This window comes from Lactuca sativa, chromosome 4 (assembly GCF_002870075.4).
Source record: "Lactuca sativa cultivar Salinas chromosome 4, Lsat_Salinas_v11, whole genome shotgun sequence".
In the NCBI taxonomy this organism is placed as follows: Eukaryota; Viridiplantae; Streptophyta; class Magnoliopsida; order Asterales; family Asteraceae; genus Lactuca; species Lactuca sativa.
This window is the reverse complement of record NC_056626.2, coordinates 379,341,997-379,360,266: the sequence shown is the minus strand read 5'-3', so window position 1 is coordinate 379,360,266 and position 18,270 is coordinate 379,341,997.

Here is an 18,270-nt window from a genome sequence, read left to right as displayed (position 1 = left end):
TGAGTCCGACAGTGTGAGGACCTAAGGACTTCATGTCAAGAGTTTCTCCCTCTTTGACCATCTCAGGAAATTGTCTGTTGATGAATAATTGAATGGACCTGGGATACATCAAGAAAGTATCCCAGGTTATAGCATTGATGTTCACCACGAACTCGTCCAAGATAAATCTTGGGAAGTTGAATTTTATTCCTGCAGCAAGTGAAGTGATGGCTCCAGTATTCCTTAGTGAAATCTCGTCAGCCCCATACCTTCTCCCAGAGATGCAGCTCACAAATACATGAGCTAAGAGTCTCCAATAAGGTGGCAGTAGCTTCTTCATAGTGGGAGGAGAGTCGCCTTCGTACCCCATCTTCTTGAGAATCTTTTAGGCGTCTTCAATCCCGATCTCAGTAGGAAAACCAGATTGATCATTAATTAGCAACGTTTCTCTGATGGACTGCTCAGTGATCACAACCTTGTATCCCTTAACAATTGCATCCACAGTGACTGCTCCATCGTCATCTCCTTTCATCTTAGTAGTCTGCCAGAATTCCCTTATGATGTTTTGATATACCACAATATTCATGGTGATAGCAGAGGCTAGGCAGCATTCTCTCACACCATAAATCATCGACCTTAATTCTCCATGTGCGATTGGGGGATCTGTAAATACAATGGCCATGTTGTGTATGTCTGCGAATTTTAAATTTGCCATTTGATCTGCACTAAAACGAACCAAATGAGAAAACAAATATATTAAAGCAATTAAATTTTCATGGTTTCTCTTATTTAATCACATTAATTTGGCCCCAAAATAATTTTGACTAAAAGGAGTTTACGGTCAATTTTGGGTTTACGGCTGTAAACTCATTGCCGCAAACGGAGTTTACGGCCGTAAACTCCTTGGCCGTAAGCTTGGGCCGTAAACGCCTACAATATGTTTTTGTTCGATTTTAGCCCAAAAATCCATCGACTTGATGAATAAAACACATTCCCATGGTCGGTTTTGGTGTACCATTGAGATTAACCGAGCAATTTCACAAAAGGAGAGAAATTTTTTTCGAGAGGAGAGAGGGTGGAGAGAGTTTGTGGCCGGAAATAAAGAATAAAGAGTGAAATGAGTTTCCGGCTGTAAACCCCCTTTTATACCCTTGACAACTTTACCTGCTGTCCACACAATGTAAGGCATAGTCCAAATTTCAAATATTTTTCAAAAATAAAACTTTTGAGGATTTAAAAATTAAAAATAACATTAAAATTGAAAAAATAAAAATTTCTAAAATTTAAAAATTTAAAAACTATGTCAATTTTTAAAAATATAATAAAAATTAAAATAAAAAATAAAAATAAATAAATAAATAAAAATAAAATAATTTCTAAAATTTTAAATTTTAAATTCTGACAATTATAAAAATAAAGTTGAAAGTAAAAATACAATAAAATAAAAATTAAAAATAAAAATTAAAATAAGACTGAATTTATCTTAACTGATGCTTAATTTAATTTTGTGACACTGGGATCAAATTTGTTAGGCAACCTTAGTCCACTTTTCAATACATCTACCTTCATGTCCATGTCTGATCGATCGCCGGTATTGTGGTCCACTTAAACACGAAAAATTTGTGATAAAATTTGGACAAGCTAATAAAGACAAGACCCTTATGATTCTATATTCTTAAATAAATTTCCAAGGGACCATTTATCTGACGACGACCAGGGATATTGTTGTCCACCTAAATTGAGCAGCGAGATCTACAGACAATCTGTAAGTGTTCAATTTTAATTTTACTAGAACATGTTTCTCGCTTCCTGATATGCTCATGTAATCAAGGATTTCCAGAATACTCCTTACATCGGGTGAGCAGAAAATTATTAAGAGAGAAGATAGATTTAGAATGCATATGCTATACACCCAGGTCTGATCTCTTCCAGTCACGCAGAGGATGAAACATATGACTAACTGAAGTTTTAGAGGGATTGAGAAAAAGAATGATGCATATACTATGTACCAGGTCGGATTGTAAGTCACGCAAAGGAGACAGTATATGGCTAACAGATAGAAAGAATTGCATAGAGAGAAGATGCAGAGAGATAGAATTGCATATGTTACAGTCTTGGCCGAATCTCTTGATCACACAGAGGAGGCAACATATGAATAACAGACAGAAAGAAAGAAAACAATCTTCTACAGACCTAATTTATCGGAATTCCCCAGTTACCCCATCAATACCGGAATTAAGGACAAAATCCGCACATTGAGGAAAAGTTAATCCATAGTTCTAGATACAGGTGCTTTTAATGTGACCAGTAGATTCCCATGTATATCTCCCTGCTCAACCTATCCGAGTGTCATATTGTCAGACTAAACGGATCTAACTAGTTCAAGATTTATCAAGTCCTTGAATTCCTTAAGTTCAAATCTTCCTAGTCAAGTCCATTTAGAATCTTTCGTGCCTACCAGCGCATCAAACACAGAGCGTAGACAATTTAATTTGGGTACGTTACGCAGATTCAGATTGCCTGTTATCACTTGATAATATTACTTCCCGACACATCACCTACAAGCAAGACTATCAGCAACATATTTTTGATTTTTTGATTTTTTTAATTGTTTTTGGATTTTTTTGAAAATTTTCAACTTTTTTGTTTGGTTTTTGTTTATTTCTCCCCCTAAATTTATGCATGGGTGAGAATGAAATCACTAAAATGCGCAAATTTAAACTAATCTAACCAAAAATAAAATAGAAGATAAGAATTAAGAAAATAAAAATCTAAAATAAGTAAAAAGATAAAAAAAATAAAAATTAATCCTCAAAACAAATCATTTTCAAAAATCCCACAAGCACATCGAATCGAGCTTTGTTAAAAGGCTTGGTGAATAGATCCGCCACATTATTAGCAGTGGGAACCTGTTCCAGCCAGATGAGTGAACGTTCATATCAGTCTGTGATAAAATGAATTTTGAATCAATGTGCTTGGTTTTAGAATGTTGGACATAATTTTTAGCAATTTGAATCACAACCTCATTATCACAGTAAATAGTGTTGGGGTGCAAAGTTATTCATTCATGACTTTGTAAATGTTTGACTTTTGTAAAACCCACTTGCATGTGGTGCTTTAGCCTTTAGACCCATTTGATTGTTAGAGTGAGAGAGACATGTAAAGACCTCTATAAATAGTAGGTTCATACCACTTGTAGAGGTGTGCTTGAGAGATGTAGAAGTGAGTGTGTAAGTGTATGTTATATATGTAGTCTAGATCTAGATCCTTTTTGTATAACACCATATACATTCAATTTATCTCTTAAACACCCAAATCACCATGTTCAATTGTGCAAGCTTTAATTCCGCATGCCAAACCATGTTCTTTGTCACTACAATTGGTATCAGAGCGGGTCTTCAAGATCAAGGTGATTATTGAAGAAAGATTCTCGGTTTGGTAATTTTTGTCGCAATTTGATCAATTTTGGTGAGTCTCTTTCTATGATCTCTTGTAATTTTTGATTCGTGCATTACGTTCTTGATTGTTTGATCGTTTTGTTTCAATGGATCAAAATTTGTTTTCATCCCGTTGTTTGATCCATTTATTGTTGAATAGATCAAAAATTGATTCTAAAATCAAAATTCATTCACTGTTCATATATTCAAAGCCCAATCAATGATCGATATATGATCCATAACTTTGAGCCCAAAATCTCGATCCATTACTGTTCATTCAACTAGATTGAAGCCCAAACTTGTAATCCAACTGATATATTCAATGTATTTGATTGTATTCGCATATCCGACATCTATTCTCATGTTCTAGCAAATCGATAATCACAATCTTGTATGTTGAATCGAAAGTCGGTTGTATCAAATCAGTTTCGTTGATGGATATTAATCATTGTTCTTCTATCGATTCATCTAGTCTTGAATCGATCCGATTGCGTTTGATATTGAAATTTTATCGATCATTCATAATCAGTTGTTCTTCAGTTCTTAATCTCGACTTCTCATTGTTTTTTTTCAATCGATGTTGAATGTATATTTGAAAATGAGTGTCAATTTCTTATGATTTGGAAGATGATGAACTCGATTTTATATAAGTTTCAGTGAAAAAGTCGGAGATTGATCTTTTGATTTTGATAAAATTGGTCAAGAACACAATGAGGAACAGTTGGAGAATGTTACCATTTATGTTAAAAGTGGGTGTTTGATCCAAAATTAGATTAAAGATTGATAGTTGTGGTGTTTAACGGGGTCAACCAAAAAGTCAAAATTGAAGGTTCGTCACTGAAATGTGATCTGGAATCGATATTATGTTTGATTTGGGTTCAATTTCAAAAGATGATTGAGTTTGTGTTCTTGTGTCGAACACAGTGATATATGTGTTCTTGATTAATTTTGAGTCATAATCGATTTTTTTGGTATCAAATGACGTTGACTGTTTGTGGCTTAAGAACGATTGTCAATTTTGGAATACATCTCAGTCTTGAAAAGCGAAGGGTGAAGGATTAACTGGGTCGATGGGTATAAGAAGGATGCGAAGGTGATTCAGGTTGTTATTCACTTCGCATTTGGTGAATTAGTTTAAAGATCAAAACATGTGTTCGCATCTGGAAATGTAAAGTCTTGGTGAATGAAATGCGAATAACGGACAATTTTGTGGTTGATGGTCTCAATTTTGAGTTCGCATTTGGTTACAGAGATCACTTGGGTTCGCATATAAAATAAAATTCGCATCTGGGTTTCAAACATGAGTTCGCATTCTGTTCAATTTTGGAGTTAAGATGCGAAGTATTTTCTTATCCATGGTTCGCATATCTGGAAGTTGTTCATTCGCATTTGGTTCATTTGATTAATTGGGTGAAAGATGCGAAGGGTGTGGGAATGAAAATGCGAAGCATTCCCTGTTAATCGTTCAATGAAGAAGAAAACAAATATGTTCGCATTTGGTCCCTGATCTTTTCACGAAATTACACAATTGGTCCAACTTCGCAAATGGGGTCATAAAATGATGAAATTGCAGAATTTTCAAATCCGGTCCCTACAGTTTGTGCGAATTTACACATTCTACCCAGTTTCGCAAATGGGAGTGTGTTTCGCATATTTGGCTGTTTTTGGCGCAACGGGTCACCGCAGAATTTTGAAATTGACAATTTCTACCCATTTTTGAGAAATTTTGTCAAAGGCAATCCGTGAACGACGATAAAAATTGGTTATTTTTTGGGTTTTCCGGATTGAAGCACAAAGTTTATGCCACATGTTAAGGGGGAGTTTTAACATGAAAAATTCCGAATAGAGCACGTTCTTTTTCCTTGGAGTTTTATAATCAAATTTCGATTATAAAAAGGGGGAGAAGTTTTATATGGAAATTCGAACTTGAATTTTTCATATTACGCATATTTGAAGACCGAAGTGATCTTGAAGTTTTGAAGCTTACGAAATGATGCAATTGGAAGTTCGGAAGTGATGTATTCGAAATGGGTTTGAATTATTGAAGATTTTTGGGGTGTGTTTTTATGCGCAACTTTGGGGTGATTATTTGAAGTTAATCATTCGTTGCTGATTGGATTGTATGGTCTCACATCCTAGAGCCCAAATTGAAGAATCATGGGAGAATTGAAGATTGAAGTTCGTTTTGACATGTCTCACCTTTGAGGCTCGAACCACGTAGTGCTTGATTTTGGAAGATTTGAAGTGGGTCATTCATTCCTAACTTTGAGGGGGAGAATGTTGGGGTGCAAACTTATTCATTCACGACGTTGTAAATGTTTGACTTTTGTAAAACCCACTTGCATGTGGTGCTTTAGCCTTTAGACCTATTTGATTGTTAGAGTGAGAGAGAGACATGTAAAGACCTCTATAAATAGTGGGTTCATACCACTTGTAGAGGTGTGCTTGAGAGATGTAGAAGTGAGTGTGTAAGTGTGTGTTATTTATGTATTCTAGATCTAGATCCTTTTTGTGTAACACCATATACATTCAATATATCTCTTAAACACCCAAATCACCATGTTCAATTGTGCAAGCTTTAATTCCGCATGCCAAACCATGTTCTTTGTCACTACAAATAGGGGTTTCTAGATAATTCAAACCGTAATCCAACAACTGATGTTGGATCCAAATAACTTGAGAGCAACAAGATGATGCAGCAACGTATTTCGCTTCAGCTGTTGAAGTTGAGACGGTGTGTTGCTTCTTGCACTGCCACAACACCAGCTTATCTCCAAGATATTGACACCCTCCTGAAGTAGAGTTCCTGTCAAGCTCACAGCCTCCATAATTACTATCAGCAAAAGCATATAAATCAAATTCGGAATTTTTCGGATACCAAAGACCCAATTTTGGGTTGCCTTTGATATACCGAAAAATTCTTTTGACTGCAATAAGATGTGAAAATTTAGGATTAGCTTGATAACGTGCACATTGACAAACTACTAACATGATGTCTGGATGGCTTGCAGTAAGATACATCAACGATCCGATCATCGACCTGTAGTATGTCTGATCTACGAATTTGCCATCAGTAACTGAAGTCAGCAGAGGTCTTTCGGCCATCGGCGTCGATGCAGGTTTAGCGTCTTGAAACCCGAACTTCTCAAGAATATCCTCCACATACTTGGCTTGATGTAGTAGAATTCCGGTTGAAATTTGTTTGACCTGAAGCCCCAGAAACATGGTCATCTCACCCAACGAACTCATCTCAAACCTCTTTTTCATAACGCCTTCAAACTCTTTGCATAGCTGCAGACTGGTAGACCCGAAGATAATGTCATCAACATAGATCTGTACTAGAATCTGATCATTACCAACATGCTTGATAAATAAAGTTTGATCCATAGTTCCACGAGAGTATCCATGCTCGAGCAAGTGCTTTGTAAGGGTCGCATACCACGCTCGAGAGGAGCTTGATGTAACCCATACAATGCCTTGTCTAACTTGTAGACATGATTAGAAAACTTCAAGTTAACGAACCCAGGGGGCTGATCAACGTAGATTTCTTCCTTCACCTTTCCATACAAGAAGGGTGTCTTGACGTCCATTTGATAAACCGTGAAGTTCATGTAGGAAGCATATGCAAGGAAGATACAAATAGCCTCCAAGCGAGCTATTGGAGCATAAACCTCAGTATAATCAACACCCTCGACTTGTCGAAACCCGCGAACCACCAATCTTGCTTTATTTCGAACTATAACTCCATAATCATCCTGCTTGTTTCGATAGACCCAACGTGTGTCAAGAGATTTTTTGCCTTTTGGTAAGTCAACCAATTTCCAAACCCCGAGCTTTTCGAATTGATTTAGCTCTTCATGCATAACATCTACCCAACTGGGTTCATTCAGAGCCATTTCAACATTCTTGGGCTCTATTTGAGAGATAAAGAAATAATAGAGACATGTATTGACATCTCCATTTTGACTTCTGGTTTTAACATCACCCAGCTGACCAATGATGTTCTCGATCAGATGATCGCATTGAATTCTTGAGGGTGTCTCCTGGCTGATATCATTAAGTGAGACGGGAAGATTGTGAATATTGATACCTCCATCATTTGCCGATTGTTCCACATTAGATGACTCTGCTACAAAATCATTAGAAATGTCTTCAGGAAAGAGTAGTTCCATAAAAGTTGAAGTGACAGCGGAAGCATCTCTAGACATGAACTCTCTTTCAACAGGAGTAAGAAGTGTAGCATCACCATCAGGAGTATCATTCTGAACTGGACATTTTGGACTATCAGGTGGTACAGATGACTCCCCCTCAGGTGAAGCAGAGGACTCCCCCTCAGATGGTGAAGAGGATACCATTGGGTGTCTGTAGACAACTTCTTCGTCTTCGTCTTCAGAAACATTCTTCGAACTAGAGGAAGACCCAGATGAACTATCCAAAGACACATTTATAGACTTGAAAAGCGATGTGTAATCAAATAACCAATCCAGACCCACTCGAGCATCTGTTTCATTCTCCTTCAACCAGCGCACATCATAGGATTCTGCAATCTGCTTCATCTTTTTATTGTAGACTCTATATGCGGTGTGTGCATCATACCCTACGAAGTAACAATCATCGGCTTTGGCATTAAACTTTGGGTAGGACTCTAGGTGAAGAAGGGTGCAAGGGCAGCCAAATACACGAAATGACTGACTAATGGCTTGTGACCATATAAAATCTCATACGATGTCTTTATCTGAGCTTTGTTGATCAACACACGATTCTGAACGTAGCAAGCAGTGTTAATCGCCTCGGCCCAAAAGAAAGCCGGTAACTTGGAGTCACACAGTATTGTCCTTGCAGTGTCTTTTAAAGTTCTATTTCTCCTTTCAACAACACCATTTTGTTGAGGTGTGTGAGCGGAGATGTATTGACGCATAATCCTTTTTTTTGCGCAAAAATGATCTAGAATAGTATTGTTGAACTATGTTCTGTTGTCAGTACGAAGCACCTTCACCCGATTATTGGTTTGGTTCTCAATCAACACTATGAACTTCTTTATCAGATCTGCAACCCCAACTTTGTTGGATAATAAGAAAACCCACGTAAAATGAGAGAAATCATCAATCACAACCAGACAGTACGAACTTCTATTGATGCTTAGTACGTTGATTGGACCGAACAAGTCCATATGTAATAATTGGAGCACCTGACTGATTGAGTTAACCTGTTTTGGTAGGTGTGCTTTTCTATGATGTTTACCCTGGGCACATGAAACACACTTCTCAAAAGTTATAAAATCTCTGACAGGTAAACCATGGACTATCTCATTCTTTGCAAGACGATTTAGGTTTTTGGTGTTAGCATGACCGAGTCTTCAGTGCCACATCATTGCATTTTGTTCTGAGACCTTCGAAAAGAGGCAAGTAACTTGCCCGGAATGTTTCTATTCATATCAATAATGTAAGCATTTCCATCCCGTTTAGATTTGACGAGAATCCACTCTTCTGGGATGACAATGCCTGGCTTGAGAATCATACACTCCTTGTCGGTGAAATGTGTAGAATATCCTTTGTCACATATCTGAGACACACTCAACAAACTATGTTTTAACTCGGGAGCAAAGTTGACATTCTTGAAACTTAGCACCCTATTTGTAATGGTTCCTCTCTGAGTGATCTTGCCACCTTCTCCATCCGCAAAGGAAACATATCCCCCATTAAAAGATTGAATGTTGTTCAGTTGGGAGATGTCTCCTGTCATATGCCGGGAGCAGCCGTTGTCGACGAACCAAGGTCTGACAACATTCCTCCGCAACTGTCCCTGCAAAATGTGTGGGATCATTTAGATTTGGGAACCCATGTCATCACTTTCCCGGGTTGACCCTTCACCTTTTCTGATTTATCATTATTTACTAACTTTTCAGAGGATGCTGATGATGGATTGGAATTTATTTTTGGCATCCATTGGTAATTAGGTTTCCTAACAGTCACCGATGGTTTTGAAATAGGTTTCTTATCAGTTTGCATTGAGCACTTGGGTTTTCTACCAAAAGTGGTTGAAGACCCAGAGCTGCTCCTTGACGAAACCGATCTTGGCGGAGCCGTATTCGGTTTTGGCAAACTGTTTAGGACTTTGTTATGAAAAACCTTTTTATTATTTTGAAAAACTACCCTTTTTCTACTACGATCATCCTTGCAATCATCATTCCGAGAACGAGCTCTAGAGGACTTTCTAGTTAAAGACCTTCCTCTAAATTCGTTCTCTCCTCTTTGTGACATATAATGTACAAACATTCTATTTGGACAATTTCTAGCTATATGACCACCAATACCACAATTAAAACAAATTTGGTTGTTATTATTAAAACATGTACTGCCTTTTTCAGATTTATTTTCCATACCGACACCCTTACTTTTCTCACATGAACATGAACAAGAAGCAGGTTGTGAGATAAGTGAGGGTGTATCCAATGGAGTGACTTGTGGAAATGGTGAGTTTTTATTAGTATCATTACAAACATCAGAATTATCAAACATCTCATCAAACACTTCAAAACAATTCAAACCAGTATCAGCAGGTGCAGAAAAATCACAAAAAACATTGTCACTTTTAACATCAGAAAAAATAAAGTCTTTATTTAAAACTAAAACTCTAGGTTCAAACTCAGTTTTATTATCAGAAACAGATCCTTCAACTTCGTGCTTTGACTGATTTAAGGATATCTGCAGGGGAAGTAGAAATGTTAGTATTTTCAACATTAATAACTCCACCTGAAACAAAACTTGTTGGCTTGCCATAAACCATGAAAGATTCATTGGCAATCTCCTCATCAGAGACAGGGTGATACTGATAATTGTGATTGAAAGGAGGAGGCACTTTATCGTATCCCAAACCCTTTTTCTGGTTTTGTTTAATCTGCAGGCAATGGTCAATCATGTTGGCAACTACCTCGCTTGATACATCATATTTTTTAAAATCAAAGTTTGCAGTATCAAATTTATTTTTTAATGTATCAAGCTCAGCAATTAACTCAACATTTTCTCTCTTGATATAATCATAGCTTTGACATTTATTACTGTAGTCTTCTTGAAGTCTCCTAAAGTCCATTATTTTTGTCTCTAACTGGGCCTTTAAGGGTTTTTGTCCTTTTCTTAGTTGATAGCCCTCATATCTAAGGTCCTCTACTTCTCTACATAATGATTCTATTTGCTCACTAGGAATTTTAGTGTAATCAATACAAGCTTGAGAACAAGAAGGCAAACTTACATTTTTCTTCGGTTCAGAAGTAGAAGATACCATCAACGCATACTAAAGCTCCATCATCTTTTCTTCAGCTGCAATACTCTCCACGGAAACTTCATCCTTTACTTGGGCCAAGTGAGCATTTTCAGGTTTTGAGATGTTCAGGGCCTGAATCTGGTCCTCCCAGTCAAATGACTGAGCAACCATAGCCTTCTCACTGTTGAACTGAGCACCTCCCCGATTTTTTCCCACTGCAACCATTGTTCGGTCAGTGTTTAATCTTCTATCCGGCTTCGGGCACTCACGAGCAAAATGACCCGGCTCGCGACAGTTGAAACAACACAGCTTCCCTTTGCTAAACCCTACATTTTTTTTATCAACATTCATGCCCCGGTTGTTCTTCCCAGTCTTCTTGGCAAACTGCTTAGCCCTGAATACTGCCATGGCTATCTACCATGTGATGTCCATCTCTTCCACATCTTCTGGATGAATCTGATCCATATCAGCAAATGACAACTGAGGTGGAAGTTCTGCATCAAGAAGGGCATTATAGCAGTTCACAAGTCCTGCGGCAAAGGCAAGATTGTCATCACACTCCTTTGTGTTTAAGGAAGAGGCCACAACTGGTACACTAGAGGAGGGAGCAACTTGAGGAGTGACATGCAGCTGGCTTTGCGAGTGAGGCATGGATGACGCAACAACAATTGTTTGGATCTGAGGCTGCTGAACAGCAAATGCTTGACTTGAGGAAGGAATGACTGATGAAAGAGCATTGTTAGAGGAAATCCCAAGGTTTGCAGTCGTATACGAATTCACATGATTTATCTCCCATTGTTTATCATCAATATCACATGCCTTGATGATAGCCATTGTTTCAATAAGAGTGAGACGATTCAAATCCTTGGTCTTTTTGATGACAGCTACATACATATCTCATGACTTTGGAAGAGCATTTAGTAATTTTTTGTTTATCTCTGAATTGGTCAAAAAGATCCCGAAAATGTTCATCTCAATGGTGAGAGTGGTGAATCGTTGCAGCTGTGCCTCCAGGGTTTCTCCAGGAATGTAGTTGAACATATTAAACCTTTGACGTAGCATATCCTGACGGCTTTCCTTCATGTCTTCATTCCCTTCATATACCTCAATCAAAGCTTCCCACAAAGCTTTTACTGAAGTATACTCTCTGAAACCTTGAGCTATATCAGGAGATAAAGCCATGGTTAGAGTGGCCAAAGCCCTTTCCTATTCTTCCACTTTCTCAAAATCTTCATCTGTGTAGTTTTCAACTGCTTTGTCAACTACTTGCCCTGCAACAGTGGTGGTAATTCTGACAGGATTCTTGATGATGCTTCTCCAAATCTTGAAGTCCTTCCTTTTAATATATTTTTCAATCCGGTATTTCCATTCAGGAAAACCATCTGCAGACAGCAGTCTTGGAATGCGTGTAGTGGTGCCATGACAGAATCCAGCTCATGATGATGTGTTTGACTTTGAGAATCCATTTATTCTGATTTTAAAACTTAAAAATTAAAAAAAGACAAAATTAAAGAAGATAGTCTCACAAGCTAGTATTAAATTATTCACGATGTACTCGGACGTTATCAAATATACTAATCGTTTTGAAACATAATACAGTGAAAACAGTTTAATACAATGAAATTATCTGGCATAAAACTCTAAATTAAACAGAGATAAACTGAATCAGACATAGTTTATCTATTAACTTTACATAAATCTGTGCTCGTAAAACAAGAACTGAAGATCTTAAATTATTCCCATAATAATTTGATTGTTTTGATTGTTTCCTTTACTGTAATTGAAATCCATGTATTTATATTCAATAAAACATCCCTTATGCTCCGCATAATACATAAGGGGTAAAGATATCTAAAAGTTAGCCAGATATTTATAGAAATACATCAGTTTTAGGTTTTGAAAACATTTATAATTTTGCTTGTATTCCCCCCTGATAACATTAAAAACACGGAAAAAGGCGTAGGGGTATGAACTCACCAAACAAGAGATGTGTCGGTTGGATGCTAATTGTCAGTTCAGGGCTTGAAACACGCGAGGTTCCTATGTAATATGAAGAGATACATAATTTGTATCTAATTATACCTTGATCTATTTATTAAATAAGGATAAACACTTCTAGACGCGAAAACACTTCAATTCAAGTGTTTGGAGTGACACGGGTGACATCTAAAGGGGTGTATGGCTTAGGAATGGACTTTACTCTTCAAGAGTAAACACTTAGAAGAGTTTTCAGCCCTAAACACCACATCCCCATGAGTTTATGGCCATAAACTCATGGGTGGTGCTCTTGAGTGCTAAATGGCCTTATAACATTTAAGGGATGATGCTAGGTTTGGTTTTGAAGCATTGGAAGGGAATTTGGGCATTCTAAGGACCATTTAAGGAGTTTACGACAGTAAACTATGAGTTTACGGCTGTAAACTCTTATGTGCCATGTCTTAATGTTTTTTGGTGGTCCTAGATTAATCACATGTAACACCTTAATTTTCAAAACAATTTTTCGCATTTTATAAAAGCATAATTCATTTAGTATTCATAAAAACATCAGTGTTTGAAACTCAAATCCATAACATATAAAAATCCCAAGATCTCATAACATAAAAATCCCGTGTGTGTACTGATCAGGCCGACGCCTTCCCGCGGTCATCACTAGTACCTAAAACAAATAACACCAAACGCTGTAAGCACAAAGCTTAGTGAGTTCCCCAAAATACCACACATAGCACATATTAGCCACTCGATGCTATAACTCTGTGGGTCCGTGGACCCTACTCTGTGAACCCTCTGGTTCTAACTCTGTGAACCTTCCGGTTCCAACTCTATAAACATGCACAACATAAATCACAAAGAAATAATGCAGTACAACACATAACATACATATAGCATACAAATACTCTGTCACATAACTCTGATTACCTACTCAAGGTAAAGTATAGTGAGAAGACTCACCTCGCGTATCTTGATAACTCGCAAATCCCTGATATCACTAGTGCTCGATCTCCCGAGCTATCGTCCTCCTATAACACAATACATCTCTAATTAACACTTTCCCAACTAAGGTTGACTAACCCTATCAAGTCAACACTGGTCAACTCTGGTCAACGGTCAACGGTCAACGGTCAACTCAACTCGCCGAGTCTGACGTGGACTCGCTGAGTCTCTACGGGGACCCGATTCCTCTGAGTCCCTTCCGACTCACCGAGTCACTCACCCGACTCGGTTACTCAAACCCTGGTTCGAAATCACCGAACAACCCGCACAAACTCGTCGAGTCTGGAAATGGACTCGGCGAGTGCATTCCATGCACAACCCCAAATGACCTTCTGAGGTCAGATCTGCTTCACTAACTCATAGATCCAGTCCTTCCAAGGTTATTCATCACGTAAAGTTCATGTCTTTGCACTCATAACACACCTAATGACTCATAAATGGTGTTTTGACCTCAAGCACAAAGACCCCAATCCAAAACCCCCATGGATTCATAAAACGCTTGGACAAAGGGACACTCTGGACCTCCAAGGGTCCAGATCCAGAACCTAACTCGCTTAAGGGACCAAGGAAGCACTAGATCTAGCCACGAAAGGGTTCAATAAGCCCTAAATCAACATGAACATCACCATAACAGAGAATGGTTTGAAAAAAATAGTACCTCAAACATGATGTTCTGGACCTCAGAACTTCAAGAAGTTGATCCTCTTGTTTCCCCTTGGCTATTGCTTCCTTTCCCTTGCTAGATAACACCTCCAAGGTCAACAATGGCTCCTTATCTCACTCCAAACGCTCAAGCTCACTAGGGTTTCACTCTGGGGACCGGTGAGCACAAATGACGGCCATAAGGCCCTTTAAATAGGCCCCAAACCCGAGAAATTAGGGTTTCATTAAACAGCGCAGACTCGCCGAGTCCACCAATGTGACTCGTCGAGTCCGATCATTAATCCGGGTGAGAAATCGTGTCTCTACTCGGCGAGTCTTCGCACCAACTCGCCGAGTTCTTCCACAAAACTCAAAATAAAATGAATAAATATAATACCTGAAATACCGGATGTTACAATTCTCCCCCACTTGAATCTGACTTCACCCTCGAAGTCTCATTCCTGAAATAGCTCCGGATGCTGCTCCCGCATCTCACGCTCTGGCTCCCAGGTCAACTCGGATACCTTCCGATGTTGCCACTGAACCTGTACTAGAGGCACCTCCTTGTTCCTCAGAACCTTGATCTTTCAATCCACAATCGCAACTTGTCTCTCTGCGTAGTTTAGGCTCGCATCCACCTGGATGTCCTCTAACGGCACTACCGCCGACTCGTCGGCTACACACTTCCTCAACTGAGACACATGGAAGGTATTATGACTCCGCTCCAATTCCGTAGGTAGCTCCAAACGATACGCTACCCTACCCACCCTCGCGACCACTCTGAAAGGCCCAATATACCGGAGCCCTAGCTTGCCCCTCTTCCTTAATCGGATCACTCCTTTCCAAGTAGATACCTTCAGGAGAACATAATCACCGAGCTGGAACTCGAGCTCGGATATACGTCTATCCGCATAACTCTTCTGGCGGCTCTGAGCGGTCAACAATCTCTGCCTGACCCGCCGTATCTGTTCTGTCGTCTGAAGCACAATCTCTGTGCTACGCATAACACGCTGCCTGACCTCTCCCCAGCAAATGGGGGTCAGACACCTCCTCCTGTACAACAACTCAAAGGGCGGCATACCAATGCTCGAATGATGGCTGTTGTTGTAGGAAAATTCTGCCAAGGGAAAATACGTGTCCCAACTCCCCCTGAAGTCCAACACACATGCCCGGAGCATGTCCTCGAGCGTTTGAATCGTCTGCTCACTCTGTCCGTCAGTCTGGGGGTGATATGCGGTACTAAAATGCAGCCTAGTACCCAACTCCTCGTGAAACTTCTTCCAGAATCTGGAAGTAAAACGCACATCCCAATCTGAAACAATCGAGATCGGCACTCCATGCCGAGATACCACTTCCCTCACATACATCTCTGCTAATTTCTCTACGGAAGAACTCTCACTGATAGCAACGAAGTGGGCGCTCTTTGTCAACTTGTCCACAATCACCCAAATTGCATTGACTCCCCTAGCAGTCCTCGGCAATTTGGTGATAAAATCCATAATAATTTGTTCCCACTTCCATTCGGGAACCTCCAACGGCTGCAACTTACCATGCGGTCTCTGGTGCTCGGCCTTAACCCTACGACATGTTAAGCACCTCTCCATAAACCACGCAACATCCCTCTTCATATATGGCCACCAATACTCTCTCCTCAGATCTAAATACATCTTAGTGGCCCCAGGATGGATCGAGAATTTCGACCGATGAGCCTCTTCCATCAAAATGGTACGCGTCCCTCCCACAAACGGTACTCATATACGCCCCTGAAATGTCATAAGCCCCCGACCATCGGTAACGAACTCAAATACCAATCCAATAACTCGCTCTCTCTTCTGGTTCTCTAATCTCACGGCCTCAGCTTGTGCTCCACGAATGGCGTCCAACACCGGAGCCATCACGGTCAACCGCAAACATACATCCCGCAATGGGGCGCTCTTCGCCCTACGACTCAGAGCGTCGGCTACCACATTAGCCTTGCCCGGATGGTACAGGATCTCACAATCATAATCCTTGACCACATCCAACCACCTCCTCTGCCGCATATTTAGGTTAGGCTGATCCATCAAATACTTCAGGCTCTTATGGTCCGTGTATATCGTACACCGAACCCCATACAGATAGTGACGCCAAATTTTGAGGGCGAACACCACTGCGCCCAACTCTAGATCATGGGTGGGATACCTCGTCTCATGAGGCTTCAGCTGCCTCGATGCGTTTGCTATCACATGCCCTCTCTGCGTAAGCTAAGAAACTCCTGATCTCGGAGGGGGACCTCGGCACATCCCAAGTCATCACCGCCTCAACTTTGGCCGGGTCAACCAATATCCCTTTCTGGTTAAAGAGATTCCCTAGGAACTGGACCTCTCGCAACCAGAAATCACACTTGGAGAATTTGGCATGAAGCCTCTCCGGTCTTAGAACTCCGAGGATCTCCCTCAGATGCTCCTCATGCTGCTCTCTAGATCTCGAATATACCAAAATGTCGTCAATGAATACAATCACCGACCGATCCAACATCGGCCTACACACTCGGTTCATGAGATCCATGAACACTGCCAGGGCATTGGTGAGCCCGAAAGGCATCACCACAAACTCGTAATGCCCATATCGCGTCCTGAACGCTGTCTTCTGGATGTCCTCATCTCGCACCCTCACCTGATGATATCCAGACCTCAAATCAATCTTGGAGAACCAAGATGCTCCCTACAACTGATCGAACAAATCGTCAATCCTCGGCAACGGGTAACGGTTCTTTACCGTCAGCTTGTTCAACTCCCGGTAATCAATACACATCCGGTGTGAACCATCCTTCTTCTTGACAAAAAGGATAGGCGCTCCCCACGGCGAGCTGCTCGGCCGAATAAATCCCTTTCCCAGCAGCTCCTGAAGCTGCAAGGATAACTCTTGCATCTCTGGAGGTGCAAGGCGATAAGGCACCTTGGCAACAGGCGCGGCCCCCGGAACCAAATCGATACTGAACTCCACCTGCCTCACGGGAGGCACACCCGGCAACTCCTCTGGAAATACATCCGGGAACTCACGCACTATCGGAACCTCCTCAACTGACCTCGGCCTCTCTAAATCAACCTGCGTATCCATCACATACGCCACAAAGCCCTTACAGCCCTGCTGTAGACACTGCCTCATCCTAGCGGCCGAACAAAACGCTGACCCAGAACGTGTACCCTCACCGTACACCGTAAGAACTCCCCCACTAGGGTCTCGTATGGTCACCAGTTGTCGCTCGTAGTCGATAACCACACCGAATCTGCTCAACCAGTCCATGCCCACAATGACACAGACATCACCCATCGCAATAGGAACCAAATCGATCAGGAACTCAACACCGAAAATCTCGAATACGCACCCACGGATCACCTCCGTGGCACATATCACTCTCTCGTCAGCTATGGAAACTCTCAGAGGCCGACTCAACGCCTCACGACTAATACTTATATGCTGACTAAAAGCCAAAGATACAAAAGACCGACTCGCACCCGAGTCAAATAACACCAAGGCAGGTACAAAATTCACAAGAAAAGTACCTACGCATAACATAATATAAGCATAATATCTCAACATCAAAATAAATACACGAAAGAATACATACCAGGCACGACATCGGGCGCTGCGCGGACCTCCTCCGCGGTCAACTGAAAGGCTCTCCCTCGTTCCCTCGGCGTCTCGGCCTTCACTGGCCGACTCTCGGTAGCTATGATGGCGGCAGGGGCAGATCCCTGAGGTGCTCCCTGAGCTGATCCCCGCAAGTGCGGACACTCTGCCTTCCAGTGTCCGGTCTGGTTGCAGTGAAAACACACTGCAAACCCCTTGGCGCAGTCCTTGGCCATATGCCCCTCCTTGCCACACTTGTAGCAAGATCCAGATCTACAAACTCCATCATGACCCTTGTCGCACTTTCCACAAGTGCGGCCCTTCTGGCTCCCTGATTTGGGATCAGCGG